This window comes from Lithobates pipiens, unplaced genomic scaffold, assembly GCF_037356315.1.
Source record: "Lithobates pipiens isolate NorthernLeopardFrog02 unplaced genomic scaffold, aLitPip1_a1.2 Scaffold_8, whole genome shotgun sequence".
Classification (NCBI taxonomy): domain Eukaryota; kingdom Metazoa; phylum Chordata; class Amphibia; order Anura; family Ranidae; genus Lithobates; species Lithobates pipiens.
Genome location: NW_027507903.1, coordinates 59,275,294 through 59,299,175, shown reverse-complemented (window position 1 = coordinate 59,299,175; position 23,882 = coordinate 59,275,294). Strand labels below are relative to the sequence as shown.

At 45.8% G+C, this 23,882-nt stretch overlaps 1 protein-coding gene across 4 annotated transcripts in view; it reads left to right on the top strand.

Moving 5' to 3' along the window:
* Positions 1–23,882, top strand: part of USP8 (ubiquitin specific peptidase 8) — a 104,707-nt gene that overhangs the window by 6,619 nt on the left and 74,206 nt on the right. The window contains exon 1 of one of the 4 annotated variants that reach the window (XM_077470846.1): positions 10,953–11,116. The exons of 1 other annotated variant lie outside the window; for it this stretch is intronic. The gene's annotated coding sequence lies outside the window, so the exon portion shown is untranslated. Of the gene's footprint in view, positions 1–10,952; positions 11,117–11,291; positions 11,409–23,882 lie in introns of those variants that run through there. 2 more of the 4 variants (XM_077470849.1, XM_077470848.1) reach the window with 2 other exon arrangements.

Sequence of the window (23,882 nt, the reverse complement as noted above, 5' to 3'; positions counted from 1 at the left end):
TTGCCAGGGACGCAGCACCATTGCCAGGAATGCCTCCCCAAATGCCTCACCATTGCCAGGAATGCCTCCCCAAATGCCTCACCATTGCCAGGAATGCAGCACCATTGCCAGGAATGACTCACCATTGCCAGGGACGCAGCACCATTGCCAGGGACGCAGCACCATTGCCTGGGACGCAGCACCATTGCCAGGAATGCCTCCCCAAATGCCTCACCATTGCCAGGAATGCAGCACCATTGCCAGGAACGCAGCACCATTGCCAGGAACGCAGCACCATTGCCAGGAATGCACTGACGAGCGCCAAAGGAGAATCTCCCGTTTACACGGCGGCTTCTTTAATAGAAAGTCCCGCCTCCTTTGATGGACAGAACAGTCGTCCAATGGCAGTGCAGGAGAAGGACTTCCTATTACAGAGGCCGCCCGTAAACAGGAAATTCTCCTGTGTACGGTGCTCGGTCCTGTCCTCCCGAAGCATATATATCTTTTGTGGCCCCGGCGCTGGGAGATTGTCGGGGCCACAAAAGATATGTATGTCCAAATAACCAGGTGGGCCGTTCAAAACCGGGCCGCGGGCCGCACTTTGGACATGCCTGCCTTAGCATCTGCTCCTCAGATATCAGGCAATGAGGCTTAACTTGGCTACATTCGGGTGATGCACTGGGCCCTGCACAAGAAAATCCTGTCTCAGAGGAAGCTACCAAAATGGTTTGACTGGCATTTGCAAAATGGTGGAAAACCAAGCTCTCTTTGACCAGAATGGAGTAATCAGAATTAGCGACACTCTTTCCTTCTGTACTTTTCTCAATACCAGTGGAATCAGCTGGAATGGGGGAAAGGTGTACCCCAGGTGAAAATTCCAAGGGTGCGCCAAGGCGTCTATCCCCTGAGAACTGTCGTCTCTGTGAAGGGAAAAGAATTGCGTCAGCTGTGTGTTTTGCCTTGATGCAAACAGGTCTACTTGTGGATGGCCCCAGGTCCTGGTGATCAATGCAAAAACCTCTGGATTCAGGCTCCCCTCTGCCTCCTGAATTTTCTGCCTTTGAGATGGCCTGCAGATAAGGACACTAAACGGTTTTCCGCCCACTCCAGAATTTCCTCTGACAGCAACTGAAGAGTTTTGCTTCTCGTACCTCCCTGCTTGTTCAAGTAGGTTACGGTAGTGGTGTTGTCCGAATCTGGACATGGAATCCTAGGAGGTGTGGAGAGAAGGCAGCCAACGCTAAGGTGAATGCTTTTGGCTCCCTTGAATTTGAGGATTTTTCTGCTTCGGTCTGGGACCATGCTCCCTGTGACAAATCCTGACCCATGTGGGCCCCCCATCCCCACATATTGGTGTCGATCGTCACAATTTTTTTAGATTGGGAAGGACCAGAGTAGGCCTTTTTCCAACACTGACTGATTTCTCCACCACCAAAGTGTTTGATGCTGGTGGGGATCTTTACCCTTGTGTCTAGAGTCTTTGTCCTGTGGTTCCATACCTTTAGAAGGAACCTCTGGAGTGGCCTGAAATCTAGCCTTGCCCATTGGATGGCTGACATAGTCGAGGTTAAAGTTCCCACGGTTGACATAACCTTTCTGACCGACATCTCCCAATTAGTTTGTAGCATAGTTACTACATTCTGGACCTTGATTTTTTTCTCTTCCGGACGCAAAAAAATTCTCTGTTCCACTGAATTTATTCTGTACCCCAGAAATTGTACTCGCTGAGCCGGATTGAAGTTTGATTTCTGAATGTTCACTATCCAACTCAGGGATTCCAAATGACTGCGGGCCTTGCCTGGATCTTCTTTCAGTTTCTCCCTAGATGGGACAAAGAAGAGGAGATCTTCCAGATACGGGATTACCACAATCCCCTGAAGGCGAAGAGGGGCGAGGGCTTCCGCCATAACCTTTGTAAAGACTCACGGAGCAGATGTTATGGCCGAATGGAAGGGCCTTGAATTGCAGATGTAGTACCTCCTTCCCCATATTGACAGAAATTTTTGGGCCTGAGGGGCTATAGGAATATGTAGGTAAGCATCTCTCAAGTCGATTGATGTCATAAAGCATTCCTTGGTCAGCAGATTCCTGACCGTGAAGATCGAGTCCATAAAATTTTCTTGTATAGGACTGACTTGTTCAATGGTTCCAAGTTGAGAAGCAAACAGAATATGCGAGAATAGAATCCCTGATAACGTTTCTCTGGCAATACATGCATCACAATACTTTCATGCATCAGATCCTTTAACTAACAGGTTCTTCATAGCTAGGGCCTTTGTTGTATCCCTTGGTAGGTTTGTTACAAAGTATCTTTCTAAAGGAAGATCCAAAAAAATCTATTTTGTAACCTTGGGACAGCATGCACAGAATATATTGGTTTTCTGTCACACTGGCTTAATGAGGGAGGAAATTCTGAAGCCTTCCTCCCACTGGCAGTGACTAGTCATTGCGTTTTGTTGGTTGACGCAGGAGGATGAAAAAGGACATTTCCTTTGCTCTTTCCCTTCTGCGATGACCAATTTCTTCTCTTCTCCTGGGGTTTGGTACTTTGTTCTTGAGTCCTTTGAAATTGAAAAAAAATGCTTAACCGGTTGCTTTTTCTTGTTAACGGGAATGACTTCTTTTTATCTGCTGTCCTATCTAGGACCGAATCTAAGTCAGGTTCAAATAGTAAATCTCCCAAGAACGGCACCCCACAAAGCTTGTTTTTGGATGCCGAATCCCCTGGCCAGGTCTTTAGCCACAGCTCCGTCCTGGCCATGTTAGTTAGGGCTGCAGAGCTTGGGGTCATTCTAATAGACTCTGCTGAAGCATCTGAAATAAAGGCTACAGCAGCTGACAAAGTCGAGAAAGAATACATAATTTCTTGCTTTGGCGAGTCTGCTATAATATGGGCTTTCAGCTGATTCACCCAATATTCCATATTCCCGGAGACACAAGTAGTCGCCACGGCTAGTTTGAGATTGCCCACGATGGATTGCCAAGGCCTTTTAGGTTGTTGATCCATCCTTTTCTCCATGGGATCTCTTAACACACCCATATTCTCCAATGCCAGGTCAGTTGATCTTGAAACCTGGGAAAAGGCTGCATCGAGTTTTGGGATTTTATCCCAAAGTGCCGCTGGGTCTTCATCAAATGGAAAGCGCCTTTTAAGGGCCTTAGGGAAAAAAGGCTTTCTTTTTGGTTCTGCCCATTCCTTCTTAATAGCCTCAGAAATTACTAAGTGCACAGGAAAAGTATGATTTTTAGGCTCACTGAGACCTGTGTACATCCTGTCATGCAGAGGCAATTCTTTTCTCTCCTCTTCTAGGCCCAGAATAGTATACATTTCTTTTAACAGGCCATCTACTTGTTCTAAAGACAGCTTGTATTTAGAAGGTGCATTCTCCATTAATTTCTCCTCCTCATCCGATTCTTCCTTAGAACGAGAGGGCAAAAGTCCCACTTAGGTAGGAGAACCTGCTTCAGTCTCCACCACCGGGACTAACAGTGAGTCCTGAGAGAATTGTGAGGTAGCTGGCTGACTTAGGGATGATTTGCTAGTGAAGAGTGAAACGATGGAATGGTGGCATCTAGTTCTTTTTTAAGTGATGCAATCAAATCGCTGTGTGCGGAAGAAGCTTCCTCTTTGACATAAGGTCTTCTTCCAGCCATCAGGTAGTTTTGCTTTGAAAGGACACTTCCGTTTAGCCACTGGATCAGAGCTCTTGGCCTGCCGTAACACAAAAAAGGGACACAAGAAAAAACCATTCCAGAGAGACAACCTAACCTTTCAAAAAGGCTCACCACAGGTGCACAGTGAGAAACAACAGTCACCTCATGTGCCCAGACAGGCCCCTGCCACCGGGGAAGTAGAAAGAGAGAAACCTCATAGCAAAAACAGGGAAGTATCACATCTGCTCCTTACCTGGGCCTTGCTGGTGCCTGTCCCACTCGCTGCAGCCATTGCGGTGCACTTTGTGTCTGTGTGTGGCTAGGACACCAGTTCCAGACTCCAATAGCACTGCTGCGTCAGTCGGACTGGAACCGGCAAATATGCACCAGCCCCGTTCCTCTCTTCTCCCCCTGTGCCTTCCAGTGGAAATGATGCCCTGCACCTGCTCTGTGGACACCGCCCCCCTTCTGGATACCTCACTTCCAGCAGATGCAGTCACTGACTGCCATTTCCAACATGACAGCTCCGTTTTTAGAGAAGGCAGGCGGTTGAAAAGAAAAAAAAATTGTGTCCGCCTCCACCTCCCCGCCACCCAGGAGTGGCACCCGCAGCAGTACCGGCTCTCCATGAGCACTTTATAGAGGGGGAAGGAGCCCATCCAACAGCACTCTGTAAAATGGGAGGAACAAGCTCTCTGAGGTAAAACAAAAAACATGGAGCAGGAAGCCTGGACTCTCAGGACAGCAACTAAAGCTTGGTACACACGATCAGATTGTTGGCCAACAAAACCGTGGACTTGTCTGAAGGGTGTTGGCCCAAACTTGTCTTGCATACAAACGGCAAGGAATTGTCGGGCAACAAATACGAACGTAGTGACATACTATGTTGTTTTTCAGCTCATTAGCGCCACTCTTTGGGCTCCTTCTCCTACTTTTGTGTTAGTAGAAGTTTGGCGAGTGTTGATTCGTGCTTTTCAGTTTGTTTCTGAACGGGCGTCCGTCAACCAGCCATGTTTCGGAATCGGAGGAGATAACATGTTATTTATTATTGGCCTTGGAGTTATTGCTTTGACCCAAGTCCAGTCCAGGAACAGGAGGAGGAGGAGGAGTTCTTGGACCAAAAATTGGTTGCTTTATTAATCGTGGCCAATTATGTCATATGCCTTTGCTGCGGGAGCTCAAGGAGAACAATCCAGATGTTTTTCTGAATTATCTACAGATGACGGACCCCTGCTTTCACAAATTCGTCGCATTGTTGACCCCCAAGATTAAGAGGCAGTACACATACATGTTGGAGTTTGCATGTTCTCCCTGTCCCTGCATGGGTTTAATCCGGGTACTCCGGTTTCCTCCCACAATCCAAAGACATGCAGGTAGGTTAATTGGTCTCTGTCCAAAATTGGCCCTAGTATATAAATGGGGACCTTGGATTGTGGGGACTGATGTGAGTGTGCAATGTATAGGGATAGGGACAATTGTAGACACTCACTCAGGTTGAACTGGATGGACTGGTGTCTTTATTCAACCTAACTAACTATGAAACTATGAAACATGAGGCTTTTTTTTTTTTGGTTGAATAATGATTTGATTTGTTCTATTGGCAGATAGCGTGTCTAATTGTATTTGTTTTCTTTTTTTAATGCACAATAAAAAAAATTTGGAGAATACTTGGCTATGTGTTTTACTTCAAATGACAGTTTGGGAATAGCAGTTACATTAAAAAAAATACAATGTAAAATTGACAAGGGACACCAACATAGTTGTATCTTTGATCTTAAAAATTACAGGATAATGGTGTTATGGTAACTTGTCCAAATAAAAAAAAAGCATAATAATATTATTCTTGATATCATTAGAAAAAAAAAAAAAAAAAAAGCCTTTTAAAATTAGTTTGCAATAACTCCATCAGTATCACCAGCAAAGCAGCTTCATTATTATCCCATTAAAGAAGAGAATGTGCGCTGCATTTCGAGATTTTATAATTTGCCACATCACAAGCGTTAATTCTCCATTACGAACGCTAGTTTACGAGACCGACCGCTTCTGGCTCGTCCTTGCTTCCAAGCATGTGTGTTTGTACTTTTGTCCGTGGAAAATTTTTAAACCTGCTATCCAACATTTGTCTGCGGAAAATCCTTTAAAGTTCCTGACTCCCTCCTGGAGGAAACACAAAAACTGGCAACATGTGGGAAGGAGCCTCCTTTTAAAGTTTGTGGATGTGTTTCCTGTTGGCAAGTGGGAGGAACCACTCTCTCAGGTGCTGTCCTGAAAGACGTTTAGGGATATACGGTATATACTGCTTTTTTTTTTTTGTCTTTTTTAATCACAGAGACAGGAGCACACGTATTCGCAAACACACATTCGAGGTGGATGGGGGAATCCTCCCGCTGTGGTATTGCATTTTGTGAGAAAAACTTTCACACCATAAAATACGCTGATCAGGCTGCAGACTAAACCCTGTGGCACTGATCGAGAGGAAATTTTCCAGCAAGGCAGTTGTACAGAAATTGATCAGTAGATTGACTTATGTACAATCATGGTGCACATATATGGATTGAAATGTGGCCGATCTCTGCTGAACTTCGATCCATCTGTGGACAGCTTAACACAGAGGAACACTTGAAATAACATCCAGGTCTTAGTGAATGCCTGCTAATGATTTATTTATCTACACAGGATTTTATCAAAAACAATAGGTTAAGAAAGAAAAAAAAAAAACAATTAGGGGTGAGGTATAGCTAGTTTACTTTACACCAAGGGCAGCTCTACATGACAAACATATTTTCAGTAATAATGATGAAATTAAACAAGTATTCATAAAATAATAAGGGCCATCTCAGTAGAGAAAGTGTAACACAGTATGGATGGGGAAATCTCAACAGGGAGGGGGTATCTCAGTAAGAAAGGGGCTCTTGGCAGGAAAGGGGAGTTTCAGTAGCAAAGGATATCTAGAAAAGGGGTGTCTTAGCATGGAAGTTATATCTTGAAGGGGAAGGAAGCCTCAGTAGGGAAGGGGTTACTTGGTAAGGGAATAGATATATTTCAGCATGGAAGGTATATCTCAATGGGGAGTGATGTCTCGGTAGGGAAGGTGTTATTTAGCAGTGAAGGGTACCTTAGTAGGGAAGGGGTATCTAGGTAGAGGAGGGGCATCTCAGTGTGGAAGGGATATCTCGGTAGAGGAGTGGCATCTCGGTGTGGAAAGGATATCTCGGTAGAGGAGGGGCATCTCGGTGTGGAAGTGATATCTCGGTAGAGGAGGTGCATCTCGGTTTGGAAGTGATATCTCGGTAGAGGAGGTGCATCTCGGTGTGGAAGTGATATCTCGGTAGAGGAGGTGCATCTCGGTGTGGAAGGGATATCTCGGTAGAGGAGGGGCATCTCGGTGTGGAAGGGATATCTCGGTAGAGGAGGGGCATCTCGGTGTGGAAGGGATATCTCGGTAGAGGAGGGGCATTTTAGTGTGGAAGGGATATCTTGGTAGAGGAGGGGAATCTCGGTGTGGAAGGGATATCTTGGTAGAGGAGGGGCTTCTCGGTGTGGAAGGGATATCTTGGTAGAGGAGGGGCATCTCGGTAGGTAAGGGAAGGGATATTTCAGTAGAGCAGTGTCTTTGTAGGTGAGGGAAAGGGATATCCCACTAAAGTAGTGTCTCGGTAGGTGAGGGAAGGGATATCCCGTACAGCAGTGACTCGGTAGGTGAGGGAAGGGATATCCCAGTAAAGCAGTGTCTCGGTAGGTGATATCCCGGTAAAGTAGTGTCTCAGTAGGTGAGGGAAGGGATATCCTGGTAAAGTAGTGTCTCAGTAGGTGATATCCCCGTAAAGTAGTGTCTCAGTAGGTGATATCCCCATAAAGTAGTGTCTCAGTAGGTGATATTCCCTTAAAGTAGTGTCTCAGTAGGTGAGGGAAGGGATATCCTGGTAAAGTAGTGTCTCAGTAGGTGATATCCCCGTAAAGTAGTGTCTCAGTAGGTGATATCCCCATAAAGTAGTGTCTCAGTAGGTGATATCCCCATAAAGTAGTGTCTCAGTAGGTGATATTCCCTTAAAGTAGTGTCTCAGTAGGTGAGGGAAGGGATATCCTGGTAAAGTAGTGTCTCAGTAGGTGATATCCCCGTAAAGTAGTGTCTCAGTAGGTGATATCCCCGTAAAGTAGTGTCTCAGTAGGTGATATCCCCATAAAGTAGTGTCTCAGTAGGTGATATCCCCATAAAGTAGTGTCTCAGTAGGTGATATTCCCTTAAAGTAGTGTCTCAGTAGGTGAGGGAAGGGATATCCTGGTAAAGTAGTGTCTCAGTAGGTGATATCCCCATAAAGTAGTGTCTCAGTAGGTGATATCCCCATAAAGTAGTGTCTCAGTAGGTGATATTCCCTTAAAGTAGTGTCTTAGTAGGTGATATTCCCTTAAAGTAGTGTCTCAGTAGGTGAGGGAAGGGATATCCTGGTAAAGTAGTGTCTCAGTAGGTGATATCCCCGTAAAGTAGTGTCTCAGTAGGTGATATCCCCATAAAGTAGTGTCTCAGTAGGTGATATTCCCTTAAAGTAGTGTCTCAGTAGGTGAGGGAAGGGATATCCTGGTAAAGTAGTGTCTCAGTAGGTGATATCCCCGTAAAGTAATGTCTCAGTAGGTGATATCCTGGTAAAGTAGTGTCTCAGTAGGTGATATCCCCATAAAGTAGTGTCTCAGTAGGTGATATTCCCTTAAAGTAGTGTCTCAGTAGGTGAGGGAAGGGATATCCTGGTAAAGTAGTGTCTCAGTAGGTGATATTCCCTTAAAGTAGTGTCTCAGTAGGTGAGGAAAGGGATATCCCAGTAAAGTAGTGTCTCGGTAGGTGAGGTAAGGGATATCCCGTACAGCAGTGACTCGGTAGGTGAGGGAAGGGATATCCCAGTAAAGCAGTGTCTCGGTAGGTGATATCCCGGTAAAGTAGTGTCTCAGTAGGTGAGGGAAGGGATATCCTGGTAAAGTAGTGTCTCAGTAGGTGATATCCCCGTAAAGTAGTGTCTCAGTAGGTGATATCCCCATAAAGTAGTGTCTCAGTAGGTGATATTCCCTTAAAGTAGTGTCTCAGTAGGTGAGGGAAGGGATATCCTGGTAAAGTAGTGTCTCAGTAGGTGATATCCCCGTAAAGTAGTGTCTCAGTAGGTGATATCCCCATAAAGTAGTGTCTCAGTAGGTGATATCCCCATAAAGTAGTGTCTCAGTAGGTGATATTCCCTTAAAGTAGTGTCTCAGTAGGTGAGGGAAGGGATATCCTGGTAAAGTAGTGTCTCAGTAGGTGATATCCCCGTAAAGTAGTGTCTCAGTAGGTGATATCCCCGTAAAGTAGTGTCTCAGTAGGTGATATCCCCATAAAGTAGTGTCTCAGTAGGTGATATCCCCATAAAGTAGTGTCTCAGTAGGTGATATTCCCTTAAAGTAGTGTCTCAGTAGGTGAGGGAAGGGATATCCTGGTAAAGTAGTGTCTCAGTAGGTGATATCCCCATAAAGTAGTGTCTCAGTAGGTGATATCCCCATAAAGTAGTGTCTCAGTAGGTGATATTCCCTTAAAGTAGTGTCTTAGTAGGTGATATTCCCTTAAAGTAGTGTCTCAGTAGGTGAGGGAAGGGATATCCTGGTAAAGTAGTGTCTCAGTAGGTGATATCCCCGTAAAGTAGTGTCTCAGTAGGTGATATCCCCATAAAGTAGTGTCTCAGTAGGTGATATTCCCTTAAAGTAGTGTCTCAGTAGGTGAGGGAAGGGATATCCTGGTAAAGTAGTGTCTCAGTAGGTGATATCCCCGTAAAGTAATGTCTCAGTAGGTGATATCCTGGTAAAGTAGTGTCTCAGTAGGTGATATCCCCATAAAGTAGTGTCTCAGTAGGTGATATTCCCTTAAAGTAGTGTCTCAGTAGGTGAGGGAAGGGATATCCTGGTAAAGTAGTGTCTCAGTAGGTGATATTCCCTTAAAGTAGTGTCTCAGTAGGTGAGGAAAGGGATATCCCAGTAAAGTAGTGTCTCGGTAGGTGAGGTAAGGGATATCCCGTACAGCAGTGACTCGGTAGGTGAGGGAAGGGATATCCCAGTAAAGCAGTGTCTCGGTAGGTGATATCCCGGTAAAGTAGTGTCTCAGTAGGTGATATCCCCATAAAGTAGTGTATCAGTAGGTGATATTCCCTTAAAGTAGTGTCTCAGTAGGTGAGGGAAGGGATATCCTGGTAAAGTAGTGTCTCAGTAGGTGATATCCCCGTAAAGTAGTGTCTCAGTAGGTGATATTCCCTTAAAGTAGTGTCTCAGTAGGTGAGGAAAGGGATATCTCGGTAAAGCAGTGTCTTGGTAGGTGAGGGAAGGGATATCCTGGTAAAGTAGTGTCTCAGTAGGTGATATCCCAGTAAAGTAGTGTCTCGGTAGGTGATATCCCGGTAAAGTAGTGTCTCGGTAGGTGATATCCCGGTAAAGTAGTGTCTCGGTAGGTGATATCCCGGTAAAGTAGTGTCTCGGTAGGTGATATCCCGGTAAAGTAGTGTCTCGGTAGGTGATATCCTGGTAAAGTAGTGTCTCGGTAGGTGATATCCCGGTAAAGTAGTGTCTCGGTAGGTGATATCCCGGTAAAGTAGTGTCTCGGTAGGTGATATCCCGGTAAAGTAGTGTCTCGGTAGGTGATATCCCGGTAAAGTAGTGTCTCTGTAGGTGATATCCCGGTAAATTAGTGTCTCGGTAGGTGATATCCCGGTAAAGTAGTGTTTCGGTAGGTGATATCCTGGTAAAGTAGTGTTTCGGTAGGTGATATCCCGGTAAAGTAGTGTCTCGGTAGGTGAGGGAGGGGATATGCTGGTAAAGCAGTGTCTAGGTAGGTGAGGGAATGGGTATCCTGGTAAAGTGTCTCAGTAGGTGAGGGAAGGGATATTCGGATAAAGTAGTGTCTTGGTAGGTGAGGGAGGGGATATCCCGTAGAGCAGTGACTCGGTAGGTGAGGGAAGGGATATCCCGGTAAAGCAGTGTCTCGGTAGGTGATATCCCCATAAAGTAGTGTCTCGGTAGGTGAGTGAAGGGATATCCCGTAGAGCAGTGACTCGGTAGGTGAGGGAAGGGATATCCCAGTAAAGTAGTGTCTCGGTAGGTGATATCCCAGTAAAGTAGTGTCTCGGTAGGTGATATCCCGGTAGAGTAGTGTCTCGGTAGGTGAGGGAAGGGATATCCCGGTATAGTAGTGTCACGGTAGGTGAGGGAGGGGATACCCGATAAAGTAGTGTCTCGGTAGGTGAGTGAAGGGCTATCCCGTAGTGTCGGTAGGAAAACGATATCCCGGTAAGGAAAAGGTTTGAATATAGCGACTCGGTGAGCTGTGTGTGGCTCCGCCTCCCGGTGATGTCATCACGCCGTCCGCCCTCTGTCATCTCACGGAAAAACATTGTGAAGCCATTTTGGTGTGTCAGTGTCCGCTGTGTGATGAGCGGAGCCCCGGGGCGGAGGAAGAGGACGGGGGACCGGGATGAGATCGGTAAGCTCGTAGAGATCGTACAGGTGGGGGCTGCTGTGGGTGTGCCGGTGCTGGGAGCGATCCCCGGAGTCTACAGTCATCACTCTGGAGGGTCATGTGACCAAGTCCTGCAGTACCGAGGTGTCAGGCGGACACTCTTCATACCGGACACGTGACACCAGCACCGGCCTCCTGCTGAGCGGTCATTGGATGATAGGAGGGAGAGGGCCGCTGTGTGTACGTTGTAGATGATATGCTGTGTATGGGGGTGTTGTGTGGAGATGTCAGGCTTCTCATGTCATTCATATAATGGGTAAGTTCACCTTTATGAAAATACTGCAGGACATAAAGCCAGAGTGTGCAGCTCTGACTAGTTGGATAAAGAATTCCTTGCTGTAGGCTGAGGCCATTCATGTACCTCCTGGAGCCTGACTGGAAAACTTCCAGGAAGTTGCTGAGGCCGAGCTGTTCCCGCTCTTCTCCTCCATCACAGGAAAGATCTTTCTCTGATTTATGGTGGCAGCCCACTCATTAGGGGTGCCGCCCCCTTAATCCATGCACCCGGACCCTCATCGACACGATTTATATTTTTAGAAGCATGTGATTAGAGCCTAAGGCTCTAATTGGCTTCAAAAAGGGTGGGCTTGGGCGGGAGCAGAGCCCTGAAACCCACCCAGTTGTGTGACAATAGCGAATGAATATTCACTATTGTCTTCCTGCTTCTCCTCTCCGCCAATCAGGAAGCAGGTCTTAAGACCCAATTGGCCAGAAGGAGAAGCGACTGTCCGGTCTCCAGAACGTCCTCTGCTCCGGTGACTGGTCGGGCTCGGTGTCACCGCCCCCCAACCAGCTTCTATCTGGGCGTCTCCTACCTGTCCCTTCCTCCGGGGGAACCGAGTCCAGCAACCAGACAGACACTGAGCTGAGACCGGGGAGCAGAACGACGACCCCGCTGTCTTTCCCCCGAGCTAAGCTATCTCACATCCTGCAGATCCTCCGCCAAGGTGTGGGCTGTATTCATCGGAGGATGGTACCACCATCCCGAGGACAGTCCGTTCAGTACCATCCATCGCCTGGATCTCTGGGCCTTCCTGCTGTTCTTACTCTTTGGTGAGTTCAGTGTGTGCTGGACACATGACATGTGTGTAGTATTAATACCTGCATGATGCCAGCTCATCTATCAGTGTTAGCTGATTGTCCTTCTGTCCCTCTGACCATTAGGATTGGAACTTCACTGGCTGCATACTCGTGGGGGTCGGGTGGTTTGTTTGCAACCTCAAAATATGGAGCACCAGCTGCCACTGCTGATTCATACCCTCTAACATGCCCTTTCTCTCCCTGGTGCAGTAGCTCAGCATTGGAGAGCTCACCTCTGTGATGGAGGAGGTGAGGAAGAATATCTATAGCAACGTCCCCGGAGTTTTCTAGTCAGGCTTCAGGAGGCACATAAATAGCCTCCACCTATAGCAAGAGCATTATCCAACTTTAGTCAGAGATGCACAGTTTTTATCTACAGATGTCCCTTTTCTGCATAGGCAGATTTTTAGTAAAAGTGAACTGCGCCTTTAATGCATTCCGAGCAGTACAGGGGCAACAGTCGTCTGGGCAAAGAATAAAAAAAAAAGTCAGCAGCTACAAATACTGTAGCTGCTGACTGTTCAAATAAGGGCACTTTCCTGTCCAGGGATCCAGTAATGTCCTCACTCGAGTTGTTTCTTCAGTCATCTTCGGGTGGAGGCCCCTGGCATCTTCACTAAGGGAAATTGTCAGTGAAGTCTTGTGGCCTGTGACCTGTGTGTCCCAGAAGGCAGTGGGTGAAACGAGGAGGGACTGGATATACTTGGAGATCGTTGCGTTGATCTTACCTGGAAGTGGGAGCGGGTACCTGTCAAAACCAGGTACCCCCTCCACCCAAAAAATTGCCAAATATGGCGGGGGGAGGGGAGAGTGCGAACAAGTGGAGCTTCTCCTTTTGGGGGGTGTTCCACTTTAAGATGTGAAATTTCCAACTATTTGTGTGTCCCCCCCCCCCCCCCAAACACTTACCTGACTTACCTGACTTACAGACGCAGGCAGTGCTGGTGACCATAGGCTCCTGCCGCTGTCAGTCAAATCCTGTGAGGAAGGAGTGGGTCAGGGCCGAGCCATGCTATGGATTCACACAGCCCGGATTGGGAGCATGCCTGCATAGATACCCCCTCAGCACATAGGTTGCTATCTGCTGCTTCTTCCTCAGGGAGCCTCCATATTTCCAGCAAGGGGACCACCTAAGAAAAGTTAAGGGACCACTCTGTACGATACCATTGCACAGAGCAGGTAAGTATAACTCTTTTTTTTTTGATTTTCATAAAAAAAAAAAATTGTCTTTAATATCACTTTAAGGTGTAATGCTAACCTCCTCCCCCGATGCAGCTGGGTCCCTCCAGCAGTGTGATCGCTCCAGCAAAGCTTCCTCTCTAAGAAGCTTGCAGCCGTGGTCGCACTCTTGCCTTCTCCATGTGCAGCGCTGGGTTAAGAAATGATCACTTCTCATTGATTAGTACAGTCCCCAGTGAGTGCTCGGCCTTGTGAGCATTGTGATGGCTTCTCACTTGGGGGGCTGTGCATTGTGGTGTATGGACCGCTACACTGAAAGCACTGGGCATCAGTGGCCCGGATATTTGGGGTTAGCTCACCTTTTAGTTTTTTGTGAATAGCTCAACTTACCGTTTGTGCAGCATTTCTTACTGACGCTCAAATTAATTAGACTTTAAAGCGGGACTGTACTGGGGGAAAAAAATATTAAAAGCCAGCAGCTATAAATACTACAGCTGCTGACTTTTAATAAATGGACACTCACCTGTCCCGGGGTCCAGCGATGCCGAGGCCGATCGATCTCTCGGCTGCTGCCACCACCATTCTAGGTGAGGGAATCAGGAAGTGAAGCGAATCGGCTTCACTTCCCGGTTCCCTACTGCGCGAGTCGCGTAGCGCAACAGGAATTGTCTGCGCTTTCTCTGGGACCCGTGTGTGTCCCAGCAGACAGCGCGGCAGGACAGGAAGAGGCATAGACTCCCACGGGAGTCTATGCCCGGAAGTGGGTGTAAATACCTGTCTTTGACAGGTATCTCCACCCCCTCTGCCCTGAAAGGTGCCAATTGTGACACCGGAGGGGGGGAGGGTTCCGATCAGCGGAAGTTCCACTTTAGGGTGGAACCCCGCTTTAAAAGCCAAAGGCAGCCCACATTTTATAAACCAGCTAAAATCTTTTATAAATCTAAATAGACTAAATGGAAAGAATTCACCCAAAGGTTTTTTTCGCAGTTCTAGATGGAGTCTGGTGAGCTGACTCGTCCACTAGCTTTGTATATTTTTTGGGACTCTAGCAGTGAGATCTTACCTTGGATCCTGCACACCTCGTGGTGTAAGCCCTTGTACACACTGTTGGACATTCCGACGGAAAATGTCCGATTGGACTGTGTTGTTGGATAATCCGACCGTGTGTGGGCTACATCGGACTTTTTCCGTCGGAATGTCCGACCAACAAAGTTTGAGAGCTGGATATAAAATTTTCCGACAACATGATCCGATCGGACTTTGTCCAATGGTTTGTAGAGAAATCCGATCGGACAAAGTGCCACGCATGCTCAGATCAAATTGCGAGACCAAAGCTATTGGCTACTAGCCGCAACGTAGTCCCGTCGCAATGAACGAACGTCATCACGTTATGAACGATCGGATTTTCCAACAACTTTGTCCAACCGTGTGTATGCAACACCAGTTTCGGACAAAATCCGTCGCAAAAAATCAGACATATTTTGTTGTCGGAATGTCCGACCGTGTGTACAAGGGCTTAGGAGTTTCTCATTCCTTCTGTTGCATTCTCCAATCTATAGAATATATTAGTGGTCTCCAAAATGATTTGTGGGCCAGATGTGGCCCTTTGCTTGCCTTTATTCAGCCCTTGGGAGAGACTTCCTCCCTTTTAAGAATGATGGGGCACTATTCCTCCCACTGATGCCAGCGATGGGGCACTATTCCTCCCACTGATTTTTTATTTTTTTTTCCTTGGTGTTCTCAGGAGGATCACAGAAATGGAAGGCCTAAAAAGCTCTTATGTAACCTTTAGACCTGGTAAGAAGCGAAAATTACCATTACAGTAACAAAACCACCAATATTTATCCATTTCCCAAAAATACACCCTTTACAGTATCTTGAAAAAGTATTCACACCCCTTGAAATTTTCCACATTTTGTCATGTTACAACCAAAAACTTAAATGTATTTTATTGGGATTTTATGTGATAGACCAACAAAAAGTGGCACATAATTGTGAAGTGGAAGGAAATGATAAATGGTTTTCACATTTTTTTTTTTTTTTTTTTTTTTTTTACAAATAAATATGTGAAAAGTGGGGTGTGCATTTGTATTCAGCCCCCCTGAGTCAATACTTTTGAACCGCCTTTCACTACAATTACAGCTGCGAGTCTTTTGGGGATGTCTCTACCAGCTTTGCACATCTAGAGAGTGACATTTTTGCCCATTTGTCTGCAGAATAGTTTAAGCTCTGTTAGATTGGATGGAGAGCATCTGTAAACAGCAATTTTCAAGTCTTGCCACAGATTCTCAATTGGATTTAGGTCTGGACTTTTACTGGGCCATTCTAACACATGAATATGCTTTGATCTAAACCATTCCATTGTAGCTCTGGCTGTTTATTTAGGGTTGTTGTCCTGCTGGAAGGTTGAACCCATGCCCAGTCTGAAGTCTTTTGCAGACTCAACAGGTTTTCTTCTAATATTGATATGTATTTGGCTCCATCCAGCTTCCCTGTCCCTGCTGAAGAAAAGCATCCCCACAACATGATGATGCCACCACCGTGTTTCATAGTGGGGATACTGTGTTCAGGGTGATGTGCAGTGTTAGTTTTCCGCCACACACAGTGCTTTGCTTTTAGGTCAGAAAGTTCAAATTTGGTCTCTTCCGACCAGAAGCCCCTTCTTTTTAATGTTTGCTGTGTCCCCCCACATGGCTTTTTACAAACTGCAAATGGGACATCTTAGGGCTTTTTTCTTGCCACTCTTCCATAAAGGCCAGATTTGTGGAGTGCACGACTAATAGTTGTCCTGTGGACAGATTCTCCCACCTCAGCTGTGGATCTCTGCAGTGCCTCCAGAGTTACCATGGGCCTCTTGGCTACTTCTCTGATTAATGCTATCCTTGCCCGGCCTGTCAGTTTAGGTGGATGGCCATGTCTTGGTAGGTTTGCAATTGTCCATTTTCAATTTATGGATTGAACATTGCTCCTTGAGATGTTCAATAGGGATGGGCCAAACGGACACCTGTTCGGTTTTCACCAGAAGTTTTGGACACCGCGAAAGTTCAGACCCAAATAACGAACCCCTTGAAGTCAGTGGGACCCAGATGTCAAAAATCAAAAGTGCCCATTTTGAAGGCTTATATGCAAGTAATTGGGCATACAATGGTTATAGGGGTCCGGATCTTGTCCGGGGGACATGTATCAATAAAAAAAAAAGTTTGTGAAAAACATAATTTTTAAATGAGCAGTGATTTTTTTATTTTTAATTTTTTTTAAATTTTTTTATTTTTAAAGTGAAAGCATAAAAATTAAAAATTCCTTCCAATATAATACCTGTGGGGTCCCCTTAGTCTACCTGTAAAGTAGCAGATCTGTACCATCTACTAGAATCTGCTGCAGCAATAATTGAATTAATAAAGCAAAAAAAAAAAGACATTTTACCTGCAAGCTGTCTTTATTTTGCTCAGCAACAGCTGGGGAGCCAGTGGTATGATGAGGCCACAACGTAGTGCACTGGGAACAAGATTAGAGATTTTTTGTATACATTCTGGTGTCACTTTGACTTTGGATAGAAGTAACGGGTGCGTAAAAATTTTATCTTTGGGTGTTGGAGGCACCCTCCCACTGTAACCCTATAAGAGGTACTCTTGATGAAAGCAAGATTTGGCCTTGCTGTAAAAAATTCCAATGATATGCACCTGTCAAACGGGTGCTGAAACATTGGTCTCTGAGTGTTAATTGTGTCCATGTGACCTATACCAAAAACATAAGAATTCTTCCAGATGAAATGATTGAAAACCCTCAAAGCTAGGCAGCCTCAAAGTCCCGCAGAGATTCCACATCCCAGAAAGACTTAATTAGTGACATCGGCATCAGGGGCTTCATAGCTGGTAATCAAGGACTGAGTCATTTTTAAACGGTCAACGGAGTATGTGGACAGATGCGTTTTATGATCAGTAACGAAACCTTCTGCAGCACTGAATGCCCGTTCTAAAAGCATGCTGGATGCAGGGCAGTCCAACAACTCAGTAGCATACTGGGCAAGTTCTGGCAAATGGTCTATTCTCATGACCCAGTAAGTCAGTGGATCGTCAGCTGGAAAGCTCTCCATCTCTGTTTTGGCCCTGAGGTAATCGTTCACCATGTGATGCAGATGTTGCCGATGGGTTGTGGAAGCTGACAGCCCTGGGCGGCGAGAACTAAAAAAATTTTGAAATGCCTCACTTAGGTGGGCGCCTTCTCCAACGCTCCTCTCTTGACCAACCGAAGACTCAAAACTACGTTTTCCACGACACTGTAACCTACTGAAGTCAGGAAAAACGTTCAATAAAATCCTCTTTAACGTGTCCTCAAGAGATTTTATCTTCTGCTCTCTCTGTGGGGATGGGATGAGTTCTGAGACCTTCCCCTTATAGCCGTGGTCAAGGAGGATTGCCAACCAGTAATCATGCTTCTCCATTATGAGCAGCATTGCCAAAGTCAAAGTCCTGCTGAATTTCAGCCAACTGAGCACTGGCTGTGTATGACCGTGTGAAATTACTACAGACTCTTCTGGCTTGCTTTAGTACATCTTGCAACCCTGGGTATGTACTTAGGAAATGCTGCACCACCAAATTGAGCACATGTGCCAGGCATGTTACGTGTGTCAGCTTTCCCTGTCTAAGGACGGACAGGAGACTTGAGCCATTATCGCACACCACCATTCCTGGCTCCAGCTGGCGTGGTGTGACCCACCTCTGGGCCTGTTCCTGCATAGCTGCAAGAATCTCTGCTCTGGTGTGGTTCCTGTCCCCTAAACACACCAGCTGAAGCACTGCATGGCATCTTTTAGCCTGACTCTGGGAATAGCCCTTTGAACACTTAGGGGGTACCTGATGTTCATAGGACAATTCTGCAGAGGAGGGCATGGAGGCGGCGGAGGAGGGGGTAGAACTCGTAGGTCTGGCATCCTCACCACCAGCTGTATGGAGACGTGGGGGGGACAACAAGCTGCAGCACTGAGCCCGGTCCTGCATCCTTACGAGTTGCAAGCAGCATTACCCAGTGTGCTGTGAATGAAATATCGTCCCTGTCCATGCTTGCTCGACCATGTGTCGGCAGTAAGGTGGATTTTACGGCTGACTGCCTTGCCCAACAATGCTGGAACACTCCCTCCCACGGGATGATAGAGAGATGTAATGGGCCTATGTAAAAAGTAGTATTGACTGGGAACCTGCCATTGTGGTACAGCACATTGTGCGAATTCACTGAAGGGGGCAGAATCCATCAGGCTGAAAGGCAGAAGTTGGAGAGCCAACAGCTTTGACAAGCTTGCATTCAGACTCTGGGCATATGGGTGGCAGGGACTGTATTTTTATTTTTTTCCGCTGCAGCAGATGGGGCAGAGAAATTTGCCGGCTACAGTCTACAGCTGGTGGTGTGCTGATAGGACCTGGGACACCCTGTGCTATACCATCATCTCTGTCAGTGGAGACTGCTGAGAGGTAATGACTTGGTAACACAGGGGCAGACTGCAGTGGGTAAGGAGGAGGAGGGACTGATTTGTGCCCCTTTTGTGTGGCTTTTTGGTGCTCTTGCCAACGGGCTGAGTGGTTGGACGTTAAATACCTCGTTAAGCATGTGGTACCCAAATGGTTGGTGTTTTTGTCAGGTTTTATGTGCCTGAGACACAGTTTGCAGATAGCAACAGTGCGATCTCCTGCAGATGTGCTGAAAAAAGCCCCGACAGCTGAGCTTTGGGGAGTGGGCCGGGAGATAATAGCTGCAGAATGTTATGGAATAGGGTGGCTGCTCTTTACTCTTTCTTGATGTCGGCCTCCTTGGGGTTGGGCCGCCTCACCTTCAGCTTCCTCCTCTGCTCTATCTGGCACCCAAGTCGCACTAGTGACCTCATCATCATCTCCTCCATCTTCCTCATTACCACTGGAGACCACTTGGCAACACGCTGCGGCTTGGGGAACATGAATGTCAATTTGTCTATCGGTGTTCCTTCCTCTCTGGGCTCATGTTACTGTCATGCTCAACCTCAGAACCAACATCTGAATCAAGTAATGGCTGGGCATCGTCAAAGAGCAAGTGGCTAATGCTGTGGTCAAATAACTCAGCTGACTCCTCAATGGCTGATGTTGGGGCTATCTGGGGCTATGGCAGGATAGATGTGGAAAGGAGACAGGTTTATCCACTCTGGCAACTGCTGGGGACTGCACACTTGTCTCTTCTTGCGTGGAGGAGGATGAGAATGGTTTAGTAAGCCAGTCCACCACTTCTGCATGCTGTGTCTGGATAGCACGGGCAAACTTACTAAACAGGAAATGATTCCCTGCCTGAGGACTGACCACCACGTCCACCTTTGCTTCTGGCCACATTTCTTACTGGCCCCCTTACAGTGTTGCTGTGCTCAGTCTTACCATGGTGTATGACCTGTGACATGAAACTGTCTCCCACAACCTGTCCTTTAGTAGCAGAGTTTGGCTGTGTAAGTAATGATGCTGGTTTGAAGCCAAAGGATAGTCACACCAAATTTTGATTTCGATTTTTCTTTTGGTTTGAATTTTGTAAATTGATAAAAAAAAAAAGAAATAAAATTAAACAATTTAATAAAAAAATATAATATACAATTTTTTTGCAAATCATTCTTGATTTATAGGATTTGTATACCTTTTCATGTGACAACACTGAAGAAATGACACTTTTCTACAATGTAAAGTAGTGAGTGTACAGCTTGTATAACAGTGTAAATTTGCTGTCCTCTCAAAATAACTCAACACACAGCCAATAATGTCTAAACCGCTGGCAACAAAAGTGAGTACACCCCTATGTGAAAATGTCCAAATTGGGCCCAGTATCAATCTTTTGTGTGGCCACCATTATTTCCCAGCACTGACTTAACCCTGTTGAGCATGGAGTTCACCAGAGCTTCACAGGTTGCCACTGGAGTCCTCTTCCCCTCCTCCATGACTAGAGGTCGACCGATATATCGGCCGATATTTGCAGTTTTTTAATTAATCGGCATCGGCCGATTGAGCTGATAAAAAGGCTGATTTAGAACTACAGCGCAACTTGGAAATGACTTATGTAATAGAAGTCAGTAAGTTGCCTGTGTCTTCATAGAAGCGACTTGTCTCCTCGCTGGGCAGTCTGCCAAGAAAAGAGCAAAAAGATACAATGTTTACACTTGAATGAATGAACTCATCTCCATGTGTAGAGTTCTCAGTTTAACCATTTTAAAGACTAAATCTTTTCTGACACTTGTCGCTTACAAGTAAAAGTCCTGTATTTTCTGCCAGAAAATCACTTGGACCCCCCAAAAAAAAAAAAAAAAAAAAATATATATATATATATATATATATATATATATATATATATATATATATATATATATTTTTTTAGCAGAGATCCTAGGGAATAAAATAGCGGTTGTTGCAATATTTTATGTCACACGGCATTTGCGCAGAGGTCTTTCAAATGCAATTTTTTTGGGGAAATAAAATACACTAAATGATTTAAAAAAAAAACAGTAAAGTTAGCCCCTTTTTTTTTCGTCCAACAGTTTTGACTACCTGTTTTTATTTTATAGGCTGCTTTCACACTGGAGCAGGCAGGCGTTGATGGTAAAATGCTGCTAGTTTTAGCAGCGCTTTACCATCATTTTAGCGGCGCTATTCGGCTGCTAGTGGGGCGCATATAACCCAGCTAGCGGCCGAGGAAGAGGTTAAATGCGCCCGTGAAGCACCGCTGCCAAATCGCATTGCATGAGCTTCGGCAGTGGTGCCCATTAATATCAATGAGCAGGAGTGGTGGAGGAGCGGTATACACCACTCCAAACGTGCTGCTTGCAGGACTTTTTTTTTAACATCCTGCCAGCGCATCGCCTCTGTCTTTCACACAGACTGCAGGGGAGCCATTTTGCAGGCACTTTACAGGCGCTATTTTTAGCCCAAAAGCGCCTAAAAAAAAAAAACCGCCCCAGTGGGAAAGGTGCCTGTTAGGTTTTATGTGATGAAGGGCATAAAAAATAAGTGAATAAAAAATCGGCCTAACATATCGGCCCAAAAAAATCGGCATCATATATCGGCCATCGGCCGCCATGATTTGTACATATCGGCATCGGCCAGAGAAAAGCCCATATCGGTCGACCTCTATCCATGATGACATCATGGAGCAGGTGGATGTTAGAGACCTTGCACTCCTCCACCTTCCGTTTTTGAAGATGCCCACAAATGCTCAATAGGGTTTAGGTCTGGAGACAAGCTTGGCCAGTCCATCACTTTTAACCTTAGGTTCTTTAGCAAGGCAGTGGTCGTCATGGAGGTGTGTTTGGGGTCATTATCATGTTAGCATACTGCCCTGCGGCCCAGTCTCCAAATGGAGGGGATCATGCTCTGCTTCAGTATGTCACAGTACATGTTGACATTCATGGTTCCCTCAATGAACTGTAGCTCCCAGTGCCGGCAGCACTCATGCAACCCCAGACCATGACACTCCCACCAACATGCTTGACTGTAGACAGGACACACTTGTCTTTGTACTTCTCACCTGGTTGCTGCCACACACGCTTGGCACCCTCTGAACCAAATAAGTTTATCTTGGCCTCATCAGACCACAGAACATGGTTCCAGTAATCCATGTCCTTAGTCTGCTTCTCTTCAGCAAACTGTTTGTGGGCTTTCTTGTGCATCATCTTTAGAAGCAGCTTCCTTCTGGGACAACAGTCTTACACACCAATTTGATGCAGTGTGCGGCGTATGGTCTGTGCACTGACAGACTGACCCCCCACCCCTCCCCCGCCCCACCCCTTCAACCTTGGCAGCACTCATACGTCTATTTCCCAAAGACCACCTCTGGATATGACGCTGAGCATGGGCGCTTAACTTCCTTGGTCGACCATGAGGAGGCCTGTTCTGGGTGGAACCGGTCCTGTTAAACTGCTATATGGCCTTGCCACTGTGCTGCAGCTCAGTTTTAAAGTCTGTGCAATCTTCTTATAGCCTACTTTTATGTAGAGCAACAATTCCTTCTTTTTTTTTTTTTTTTTTTTTTTTTTTTAACTTACAGTGACTAGTATGAGAGAGTGTGAGCGATAACACCAAATTTAACACACCTGCTCCCCATTTGCGCTGGAGACCTTGCAACACTAATAATCACATGACAGCGGGGAGGAAAAATGGCTAATTGGGCCCAGTTTGGAAATTTTTACTTAGGAGCGTACTCACTTTTGTTGCCAGCTGTTTAGACCTTAATGGCTGTGTTGAGTTAGTTTGAGGGGACGGCAAATTTGCACTGTTATACAAGCTGTACACTCGCTACTGTACATTGTAGAAAAGTGTCATTTCTTCTGTGTTGTCACATGAAAATATATAATAAAATATTTACAAAAATGTGAGGGGTGTACTCACTTTTGTGAGATAGAGTGTGTGTGTGTGTGTGTGTATATATATATGTATATATATATATATATATATGTATATATATATATATATATATATATATATATATATATATATATATATATATATATATATATATATATATATATATATATATATATATATATATATATATATATATATACATGATTTATATAGCGCCGACAGTTTGCTCAGCGCTTTATAACATTGGGGTAGACATTACAATTCAAGACAAGGGGAATCAGAGGGCCCTGCTCGTTAGAGCTTACAATCTAGGAGGGAGGATCAAGTTATACTAGTTTAGAGATGTTTCGGAGGTTGAGGCGGCAAGCTTTGGAAAGTGATTGGTTGTGGGGCCGAAAGGAGAGTTCAGAGTCCAGGATAACACCTAGCACCCTGACATGTGGGGATGGGTGGATGGTTGTGCCATTACTCTTGACAGAGAAGTCAGGGAAGAGACGCGTGGGGGAGGAAATATAAGTTCGGTTTTGGACAAGTTGAGTTTGAGGAAGTGTTGTGACATCCATACAGATATGTCTGTTAGTAAGTTGGTCATGCGTGAGGAGATTGAGTGAGTTGAGGGGTGGAGAGATAGATTTGTGTGTCGTCAGCGTAGAAATGATATTGAAAGCCATGAGAGGCTATCAGCTGACCCAGGGAAGAGGTGTAGATTGAAAATAAGAGGTCCAAGAACAGAACCTTGGGGGACTCCAACAGAGAAGGGAAGAGGAGTGGAGGAAGTAGAATTGTAAGTGACACTGAAGGTGCATTGGGATAGGTAGGATGCGAGCCACTGAAGAGCACAGTCACGGAGACCAAAGGAGTAAAGTTTTTTTCCATCAGGCCTTGCATCCATCAGGCCTAGGGGAGTGAGTCCAGTGAAGGCCACCCTGGGAGAGGGAAGCAGGAGAAGGATTATCAGATTTGTGAAGCCAGGTTTCTGTGAGAGCAAGTAGATTAAAGGAATTGGTGACAAAGAGGTCATGAACAGCGGTGAGTTTGTTGCAGACAGAGCGAGCGTTCCAGAGGGCGCAGGAGAGGAGGAAGCTGGTGTTGGGAAGAAGAGGAAGCGAGACTAAATT